This window comes from Ctenopharyngodon idella, chromosome 7 (assembly GCF_019924925.1).
Source record: "Ctenopharyngodon idella isolate HZGC_01 chromosome 7, HZGC01, whole genome shotgun sequence".
NCBI lineage: Eukaryota > Metazoa > Chordata > Actinopteri > Cypriniformes > Xenocyprididae > Ctenopharyngodon > Ctenopharyngodon idella.
The window spans coordinates 40,167,098-40,176,111 of NC_067226.1; the positions used below are offsets into that span (position 1 = coordinate 40,167,098).

The 9,014-nt window shown below is 34.7% G+C and overlaps 1 protein-coding gene across 3 annotated transcripts in view; it reads left to right on the top strand.

Annotated features, from left to right (window-relative positions):
* LOC127515925 (RAS guanyl-releasing protein 2) overlaps positions 1–9,014 on the top strand; it is a 46,889-nt gene that overhangs the window by 6,144 nt on the left and 31,731 nt on the right. The window lies entirely within an intron of this gene.

A 9,014-nucleotide genomic window follows, 5' to 3' on the forward strand; every position in this document is an offset into this window, starting at 1 on the left:
GCTTGAAACAGTTCATGGCTGAAGTCAGCACAGATCTACAAATTACTCAATCAAAACTCACTTTCAGACTTGTCAGACAGTCACTCCATCCTGAAATGAGCCAATATCCAGGAGTATATGATCTTAAGATGCTGGTTTTTGCCAACTAATTCAGCGCTCCAGTTAGCCCAAAAGTACACTGAACTGAAAACAGTCTTTCGGGCATGTCCAACATGCTGAGAACTGTCTGCCAAGGGTTTCATAAAGGGGGCAAAATGTATGTTTCTGATGTCTTTTGCTGAAAAGCATAAAGGATAACAAATAAAAGGTATTAGAAATATAACAGTGATGCGATGGAAGAGGTTTTCGAGTCAACATTACACTGATAGCATTTGTCTCTCGAGTCAAAAGCCAGTTAATGGTTTCAGCAGTTCTCTGAACTGAAGAAACAGTTTGGACTCGGACATGTCCATGACCGTTGAGCTGCCGATATAAGCATATGCGTAAACAAACAGTTGACTTCAATGAGGGGCGAAATGAAAGGTTTTTTATGGTTTCTCATAGTGTATGTAAAAAGGTGAGTTGATTAAGACTAGTTTATTTACCATATATGCTTTAGACATGTGAAACATCTGCATTTCAAATCATTATTGGAATTGCGTATACGTGACATCATTGTGGGATTTTATACCGGTTCTTTGAAACGAACTGTCCGAAAGAACCAGTTCGCAGAAAAGAATCAGATTTCCCATCACTAGTCAGGGGTCTGTCACTTTCACTGGTTAGGAATGGAAGATTTTCACAATACACACATATACTGCACTTTGTTATTTATCTAGATATATCTAGATATTTAGAAATACACTTCAGCATACTTTTAAAAAGAATACTTCTTACAGAAATAATGTATTTTAAAAGAATTTACTTAAGTGCAAACTGAACGTAGAATAATGTCGGACACTTAACTGCATATCATTATATTAAATGCACTGAGCTGAACTTTAAAGTGTTTTTTGACACGCATAAATAGTACTTAATCTTTCATAATTTCATGATTCTATTTTCTCTCAAATTTATTTAAAGGTGACCTATTATGCCCCTTTTTACAAGATGTAATATAAGTCTCAAGTGTCCCCAGAATGTGTCTGTGAAGTTTCAGCTCAAAATACCCCATGGATTTTTTATTATACCATGTTTTAACTGCCTATTTTTGGGTGGGAGAAAAAATGCGCTGATTTGGTGTGTGTACCTTTAAATGCAAATGAGCTTGTGCTCCCTGCCCACAAGCTTGCAATTCCAATAGACTGAAGTATAAATAATACAGGAGAAGCTCGCACAGCAAATATAACTCAAAATAGATCATAACAAACTGTTTGTGATGCAGCATATCAGATCACGTAGGTATGGCATGTATTTTGTGGATGTTTGCTAACATTCGATTCTGACTGAGTTTGATAGCGTGCTGCACGGCTAATGTGGCTAAAGCTACACACTGTTGGAGAGACTCGATAAGAATGAAGATGCCTTTATGAATTATACAGACTGCAAGCATTTTCGGGTTAAAAATGAAAATCACGACATGGCTCTGGTCTCCGTGAATACAGTAAGAAACAATGGTAACTTTAGCCACATTTAACAGTACATTAGCAACGTGCTAACGAAACACATTCAGAAAGACAATTTGCAAACATCACAACATATATATGAAATTGGATCATGAACAGTTGGTATCAATCCATCTTTGAGAATCAACTTCTGTGCAAATCCTGTGTTTTACTGACCCTCGTGTGCAAAGCAGTCTGGTATAAAATGACTTGCACATACTGGTATATGAATTTATCTGGATACATTCCCTTCATAAATAAAATTACACCACTGCGTCCTTAGTGGCTCAGATGCCAGGAGTTTATGGAGACTCATGTTTACTATTATAGTCGTTAACAGAACAGTGATATTGTTTACATAGCTGAGACATATCACAAGCTCAGGGATGGCTGTTCTTGAGTGCTGCTGTCCTGCAGAGTTTTGCTTCGACCCAATTCACCTTCCATCACGTAGATTTAGTAATCCTAAAGACATTTAAGTGTGTTTAGCTAAACTGTGCAGGACAGCTGCCCTCCAGGACCAGTGTTACTGGTACACTGTTGTTGATTGCTAAAAAAAAATGACAGTGCCGTGGGTGAAAACATACAGATTAAGGGGTGGTAATATTATAATAAGATCCCCTTCCTACTTCACAAGGGGAGCGAAATCTGAACGGCTCATTTTTTCACATGATTGGAGAGAAAGGCTTACCAAAACAAAGTTATTGGGTTGTTCTTTTTCACATTTTCTGGGTTGGTAGATGCACCAGGGACCTATAGCATTTAAACAAAAAAAGATTTTCATGATTTGTCCCCTTTAAAGTGTACTGTTGAATGTACATTATATACAAATGCATTTATGGTAAATTAAAATATACTTTAATGTAATTTCTATTGAAACTTGAACCTCACCTATTGCCTCCTGTTTACAAATAAAAAGTAGTACTAGTTGGATTCCTAGTTGTTAAACTATGTTAACCTCATTAGGAAAATATGATTGCTGTATGAATCTTAAATATGTGCTTTGAGTTGTTCATCATATTTTGTGTTCTGTTCTTGAGCGTTTATGGGGATCACCTTTTGCCAGACTATACTCAGGAAGTGTTGAGGTCTACATGAAGATGCAGTTATGCAAACTCACGCACATATGCACACACGTTTGCATCCATGCACCATGCACAGACGTACCACAGTATTAGCAAATAACTGATGCGGTACCAATCTACATGTTGCTACAGAAAGTTTACAACAATTTAAACAGTATGTGCTATTCATGAAACACTGACATGCAAATATTGCTCTCTGCATGTATAATCTGACCATTTAGGACTGTATACAGCCTGGCTCTGGTAGTGAGTCTGGGCCTCTGACATTAACTTTGTAAAAACACAGGAAGCGCAGCATGACCCATTCTACTGTCAAGTCGGATAAACAGGAAGTCCATGTGTTTAAGAGTATGTACTGTGAATGTTTTAGGGATGTCTTCAACTAATTTCTACTGTTATTTACTAATGTTGCTGCTAAAACACACACATTTTGAATTTCCATGTTTTATGGGGACTTTCCATAGACATAATAATTTTTACAAACTGTATATTTGTTCCCTTAATCCTAAACCCCTTAACACAATGCTCACAGAAACCTCTCTGCATATTTTACATGTTCAAAAAACATAATTTAGTATGATTTATAAGCTGTTTTCCTCATGGGGAAAAAAATTGTCCCCACAAGGTCAAAAATTTCTGGTATTACTATCTTTGTGGGGACATTTGGTCCCCATAATGTAGTTACCAGGACCACACACACACACACACACAGAGAGTGTTTCACATTGTGAGTTTTGTGAAAGTGTGAGAGAGAAAGTTCTGGTCATTTGCATAACTGGTTTGATAGTGCTGCCATTGTGTTGCTGCTGAAAGATGGACTGAGAATATAGGAGAGAGAAAAACAAGTCTTCCTGTCTGCTTATTCAGTTCACAAGAATTGTACAGTAACCACACTGCAGCAGTAAAAGCACATCTGACTCGCTCTCTCTTTTAGTTTCAGGTTTACTGTGGTTTAATGGCATGACTTCACTAAAAAACTGCACATTTGTACTGTCTTGACTTTTGTGGCATAGCTGCATGCAATGAGAAACTGTGCAATATGTAAATAAAGTAATATAACAATGCTCTCTTGCACTCACAGCAGAAAAGTTTCTATAGATCCATATGGTTCTTTCAGACATTTCATATATAGAACCTTTGAGGGGCATAATTTTATAGATTTAGTTTTAATTAATTTTGTTTGTTTGTTTGTTTATTCATTTTTTATTCATAGAAATATATTGAAATAACCATTAAACATGAAAGTTTTATGCTATTGTTTAAGACTCCTTAGAACCATTTTGGCATAAAGAGTTCTTTAAAACTGAGTCAAGAACATATGGTCACTAAAAAACTGCACATTTGTACTGCCTTAGCGTTTGTAGCATACCTGTATGCAATAAAAAATTATGCAGTGTAAAATGAAGTAAAATAACAATACTGTGAATAAACAAGTAATATTAACACATTAACGCACATCATTCTCATTTATTCTCTGTGAAATACATACATAAACAGTAACTTCCGCCTTTTGTTAAGCTGTCAAACTGTTCCATTTTCAGTGCAACAGGAAGCATCTGCACTGAGATAGAACAATCAACAGAGAACATTCCCTCTATCTTTCTTTTCTCCCCCTTTTCACACACACAGACAGAGCAGCCTGGTCGTATTGTTATTACGTAGGTATCAATGCGTAACATTTTCAGGTGCAAACGTACATTTTTGTACGTTTGGATAGATGCTAAAACGTACCAAATAAATGTATAGACAACATTTAAATGTAAACATTATTATGTATTTACAGCTCAAGAAATGCAAAATATTTGTGCATCTTTTAAATCATAAAGATAATTGTATAATTGAACTTTATAGGTAAATTGTAGATCCCTTAACTCTACTCCAAACCCTTTTGTACGTTTAAAAGTTGTTCATACCAGAGATGTTCACGAGTCTTTTATCTGGAGTCCGAGTCAAGTCTGAAGTCTTTATCACTGGAGTCTGAGTCAAGTCTGGAGTCTTTTGTCACGAGTCTGAGTCGAGTCTCGAGTTATTAAAAAAAAAAAAAAAAAAAAATTCTCATACTCAAATCCTATCCTAGACAAAATAATATGATCTTTCTATCATCTGTTTTGTTTGTAATAAAGGTCCTATGATGTAAGGGATAATGTAGCCTACATCTAGCTTGTAGGCATGTGACGGTATCAAATTTTCATGTTGCGATTAATTGCTAAAGCTTTTATCACGGTATACAGTTTTATCACGATATTGAAATAATTTGCAAAAAAAGTATTGTCATAGTATAACAGGTTTAAGAACTCTTTATGTAATAACAAAAAGATCTCTGAATGTTTAAATACAATAATACAATACACAAAAAATATAAAGTAAAATTTTCAGTTTGGTAATAATGAATTAACATGTTAACTAATGAAGCCATATATCTCAAAGTTTTACTGAACAATAACAAATAATCAGAACATTTCTAATCATTAGGGCATGTTGTAGTCCAGATTAAAATATAAAACTGTTTAAGTTTGAAAATAAATAGCCTATTAAGTCTTTAAGTATTAAGTATTTGGTGCTGTGATGAATAACATTGAGATTACAAAAAAATGAATGGCAGTTTGAAGCATTTTAAAAACTTCACTAGCGCAGTTGCTTTGTTTGCGGGGTTTCCGGGGTAACCGCTGCATTCTGCTGTTCCATCAGCGCCCTCTGCTGTCAGAGAGTGAACGTGCACTTTCATTCAGCGCGTCTCCTTCACTCGTTCCGCCGTGTGCTTCTCATGCACGTTGGGCTTGTTTACATCTGAGCGCATGTCTTTTTGACGCCGAATACAGCGGTGTTGTGCATTTTATACGGTTGATGGGGAAAGTATTCTTAAATGCATCATAAAAATTTTAATAATTGGTAATAAATGATTATTTACGGTATTTTGAAGTGCCCACGATAACAATATCGTGCATATTCATTATCGTGATATATCGCTTTACCGAATATCGGCACATGCCTACTAGCTTGTTACTTTATAATCCATTACAATGTACAAAACAATCGTCCTGGCAACACGAGTAGTCATTTTCAATACAGTCGCTAAGTGGACGCAAGATGGCGCCAGTGAGTCGGTTTGTTATACAGCAGTTTGCTATACAGCCTTGGTGTTATTGACGACAGTCATTATCAGAAAATATCAAACCTCGGAATGTTTAAGAATGTAAATAGAAAACTGTACGCATGCTGTTTGTGATACCTTAAAATATGAGCTTTAAGTAATAAATTGATTAACATCTCTTTCTATCTCTCTATATGGACACATTAAGAAAGAGAAAAGCTGCATATACTATGAAAAGATTAATAAAACGTTTTTATTTATTTTTATTTTTGTTCATATTTTAACAGACTGGCAATCCAAATTAGCCATGCAGCTAGCTGTTTGAGTTAATGTGACTACCTTTGTAGATGCGATGTCTCATAAAATTTGATGTTGTCATTCCATATTTTTAAAATATTCACGAGTCTTTTGTGTCGAGTCGAGTCAAGTCTGAAGTCATTTCAGGTCGAGTCAAGTCTGAAGTCTTATAAAATGCGACTTGAGTGCGACTCGAGTCCGAGTCACTAACTCTAGTGCCCATCTCTGAGTTCATACATAAATCATTTACCTTTTAGTGCTGTCAATATTGTACATTTCAGTGTGTATGAAAACATAATTAAGCGTAGAACCACACTTTATGTAAAAATACATGAGAATACTCGTGACATCACAGAGAGCCACAAGATTTACAGAAGGACTTGGACAATGACTATGTTTACATTCACCCTCATAATGCGATTATAATGAGATTTAGGCAGCTTTACCTCATGGTAAACACAATACTTTGATCAAATTGATGTGATTAAGCTCATAATCGTAGCAACCATGATCGTAACTTATGCCGATTTTAATCAGGCATGTGAAATGTGCATGTGCTTGTGACTTACATGGATGACGTTGCATTTGACGTAAACAGATTAAAACAGTAACACACCTGCTGTATTTGAGCTCATCATTTGTGCTGTGCATTGCGCTATGTGAATTATGGTGGTAGAAATAACAATTCTTGGCGAATAATCATAATAATGAAAATTGCATGTAAACAGAAGTGAAGAGGTTTACTCGTGTCAGGTAAACATCTTAGTATGATTGAGTCTGTACTTTGATTGTGGAAATAATCACATTCTAAGGTGGTTTAAGTTTTAGACTTCAGAAGGAAACAGCAAAGTGGCCAAAAAGACAGTCATAACAGATCTTCCCACATAAAGCTCATGTTCGTACATGGCTTGAAACCACCGCAAAAATCATGATAATTTTCATAAGGGCCAAAAACACTTTGTAACGACACAACAGACAGCACTTTCTTTCTTTTTTTTTTTTTACAAGTTCTCTACATCTCCTGCTCTGTACAAAGACACCAGCATACCAACTGTCTCTGTTCAAATTAATGCCTGGCTTGGACTAACTGTACAGCTAAGGCTGTGATCAAATTATGAATAATACGTTTTCAATCAGTAAAATCAGCTGTTCCCATTATTATAGGCTACACTTATTATTATTAATATTATATTCAAAATAATATTAAATAATAATTATTATTATTTAATTATTATTGTGCACACAAACGTCCACACATTACCTGCACTAAATGTAATAAATTTGGCAGATTCTGCCTGTAAATAGGCTGGAGAATGAGAGATGACACCTGTGCGTCCACATAACCAATCTGCCACATTACAAAAATAGCTGTTTCCTCCAACACAGTGGGCTCTAATGTGGTCCAAAACAGCCACAAACAAAAAGAAAGCTAATTTTCACTCACTGTTTAGAGATCATCTATGAGCAATAAAATGCATCTCTGATACAATAAAATGATTATTACCCTTGTATGTCTTGCTCCAAATTAAAGCATGTTTCACAGTTAAAGAATTATAGAGACTGACAAAATCTTCCAGCTTTTATTGAGAATTATTTGTTTAATATTATTAGTTTTGTTTTATTTCATTGCCATGCAGCATTTCGTCCCCTTTGGAATTATAAGGTTTTATTTGCATTCTGAGCAGTTTTGAGATATTGACCTTTAAAGATTTTGCATTCCATATACATGTAGCAAAAATTATATGGGGAACAAGTTTCTTTCATACATGAAAATGACACAGACCCTAAATGTATTCTAAATGTACAATATCAAAATCCTCTCAAATTTGTAAATGGGGATTTTTGGAATGGGTCAAATGCAAAATCACTTTTCGCATAGAATTATAAGGTTTTATCTTGCAAAACATTAATTGAAGCAATAATTTTCAAGAAACACAAACAGTTTACTTATAATTCATTTTAAAACATAAAATTAGTGTTGTAACAATGTGTTGACATGCATGAGAAAGTTAAATTTAATGCTTTCTATGACATTTATTTCATATTTTAGAATGAATATTTTTTTCTTGTTTAAGTTAAGCATAAAAGGCAGTGCTAAATATTTTGTCCAGTGCAGATGTTAAATTTAGGTAGTAATATGGTGGGTAATTTAACACAGTATTGCAGGAACCACTTAAGTTTAATTTTCCTTTTGTTTAGACAGAAAGCAGCTACTGTAATACAACTGAGCAGGACTTTATTCCACAGAAAGTGGGACAGGTAAAATGGCTTTCTCTCTAGACATCAGTATGGCTGAAATAACATGCTAATGTTTATTGTTGTAATTAAGACCCCATCAATTAAATTGTTGACTATATGACCTTTAAGGCTTAATATAGTAAAATTTAAGACATTTTAAGACTAAAAAAAACTGCAAGAAAACAGACAAGGTGTTTAACAAAGTTTAATAAACATTTAAAAATATTTCACATTTAAAATATTTAAATTATTTCAACTATGCAACAACTCATTACCAACAATGTAAAATTTAACATTTTATCTCACTTTATGTCATTGTTTATTCACTTTAATCCGGTATGCCATAGCGTAGAGCTTTATAGCTACATACAGCTCAATACAAGTACACAGGATGGATCAGGGTTAAAACATAACCTAATATATACATAACATTCCCTTGTATTAAAGCAAATAGACTACAAAACTTGAACCTACCTCTTAATAGCACTGTTGGCTAGCATGGTGTCTAACTATGAAAATAACTCCTCAGCAACAGATACAGCAAAACACAAAAAAAGACTGAAATTCCCTGGAATTTGGGCTGCTGTCATTGACAAGATCATAAATAAAATACTCCATCATGAGGTTTTTAATAAACATCGGGTTGCGTGGAATTGTTTAGTCTTCACTGATTTTGCGTTTTCTGCGCTCTTTTCTTCTGTCACAGAGCAGTCCGGCGAC